Here is a 2,513-nt window from a genome sequence, read left to right as displayed (position 1 = left end):
AACAATAATCACCCCAAATAAACAAGCAGATAAATTCAGCATAAATATGTAGACACATCTACCCATGTATATACATATATTTAATGAAATAAATGTGTTTGATATTATTAACCATCTTATTTATATGAAATATCTTTTCAAAGTTAATAAATTATTTCAGCCACATAAACTTGAGACCCTCTAAATAAAATATTTTTCAGTCAAAGTGCCACAATTAGCCTCCAACAGGGCACAGTATGAAAAAATCAGACTACTGGGCCCTGTTTAGTGTCCTGGGAGCCATCCCAGGGCAGCAGGAACCCCTGGAGTTCAGGGCCAACTGTCTGAGGCTGGAGCTGAGGCTGGTGTTAGACCAAATGCAGTTTTTCTGTCTGATTCAGGGCTTCATGGCTGCCAATCCCAGAGCCTCAGAGAGGAGAGGGTTCAAGTACCAGTTATGCTAGGCTTCCCATGATTCTCCAGAGACCAAACAATAAAGAACAGAAGGGACATAACCCTTGGGGATTTCAGCTGCATGAAAAGATCATAGAGCTAAAAAGTGAAGGTAATCTTTCCTCCACCCTTCCTCTTTTCCTTGTTTCCTTCTTTACATCATTTAGGTACCTGGGCAATGCCATTTGCCCTGGAGAGTTTCCAGTTTGGGGAAATTACATAACGACCATTCCTGAATGGCTAATTGCTGTGGAGACACAGATAACTGTGGGAACACTACTAGGGGGTCATCTTCTCAGTAAAGATGTGGTGTTCTGCTTAGTGCTCCATGTTTTGGTGCATGGTACAGAGGACCTGGACTAGTTTTTTTTAATTGAATAGTGTGACCAAATAACTTAGGGTGGAAATTAAGACACTTATGGAAGTGAATAAGAGTTTTTAAATGAACTTTATGTTTAACTTTTTGAGTAATAGCCATACCCTTTTCCATAGCAGCTATACCATTTTGTATTCCCACCAGCCAATTTCTCTGTCTCCTTATCAACACTTGTTATTGTCCATTATTTTTATTGCATTTATCCTAGTGGGTGTGAAATAATAGCTCATTGTGGTTTTGGTTTGTATTTTTCTACTTCTGTTTTCACATGCTCAGCATCATATCTTATTTGAAGAAATGTCTATAGAATCCTATGCCTATATTTTAATTAGATAATTTGGTCTTTTGAGTTTTTGTATATTCTATATATTAGACCCTTAATAGATGTATGATTTACAGATATTTCCCTCATTCTTTGGGCTCTCTTTTTGCTTTATTATTTTTTAAATTTTTTTTGTAAATTTTTTGCCTTTATTTTGCTTTTTAATTTTTTATATGGTACTAAGTATTGAACCCAGTGCCTCACACATGCTAGGCAAGCGCTCTGCCACTGAGCTACAGCCCCAGCCCCTCTTTTTGCTTTCTTAATGAGGTCCTTTGAAGCAAAAAGTATTACATTTTGATTACATCTAGTTTATTTTTTGTTTGATAGTATCTTTGGTGTCATATTTAAGAAATCATTGCTTAATCCAAGTTAATGCAGATTTTCACCTGTACTTCCTTATAAGAGTTTTATAGTTTCAGTGCTTATATTTAAGTATTTGATTAATTTTGTGTTTCTATTTGTATTATAAAGCAGAGACCCAGATGTATTCTTCCCATGTAGGTATCCAGTTGTCCCAGCACCATTTGTTGAAGGATTATTATTTCCTCATTGAATGGCCTTGGTACCTTTGCCAAAATAAATTGACCATAAATATTTGGATTTATTGGTTGGACTCTCAATTCTGCATCATTGTTTCATACATCTGTCCTTGTGCCACATGATCTTGATTATTGTAGCTTTGGAGTAGCTTTGGAATTGGGACATATGAGTCCTCCAACTTTTTGTCTTGGTTGTTCTGTGTTCCTTGCAGTTTCATATGATATTTTTGATTTCTGTCCATTTCTCAAAAACAAAAGTAGATAAAGATTCTGCTCAATCTGTGGGTTAATTTGTGGAATATTGCCATTTTAATAGTCTTAAATCTTCTAATCCATGACTATGTCTTTGCATTTAATGTCTTTAATTTCTTTCAATGATGTTTTGTAGTTTTTATTACATAAGTCTTGTACCTTGTTGGTTAATTTATTCCTAAGTATTTTATTCTATTTTTTTTTGTGGTGCTAGGGATTTAACCCAGAGCAAGCATTCTACCAACTGAACTATATCCCCAGCCCTATTTTATTCTTTTTGATGTTCTTGTAAATTTAATTGTTTCATTAATTTCATTTTCAGATTGGTCATTGCTAGTGTATAGAAAACAACTGATTTTTGTATATTCATCTTATATACTGAAACTTAGATGAAATAATTTATTATTAATTATGGTAGATTTTTTTGTTTGCTTGTTTTGTTTTAGAGTAGGTTCTTTAGAGGTTTCTATGTGTAAGATGTCAATTAAAAATAGATATAAGTTTTCTTTTTTCCCAATCTGAGTGACTTTTTTTTTCTTACATAATTTCCCTGACTAGGACCTCCAATACAATATTAAATAAAAGCAGT

Source organism: Ictidomys tridecemlineatus, chromosome 5 (genome assembly GCF_052094955.1).
Source record: "Ictidomys tridecemlineatus isolate mIctTri1 chromosome 5, mIctTri1.hap1, whole genome shotgun sequence".
In the NCBI taxonomy this organism is placed as follows: Eukaryota; Metazoa; Chordata; class Mammalia; order Rodentia; family Sciuridae; genus Ictidomys; species Ictidomys tridecemlineatus.
Note: the sequence above shows the minus strand (reverse complement) of the source record.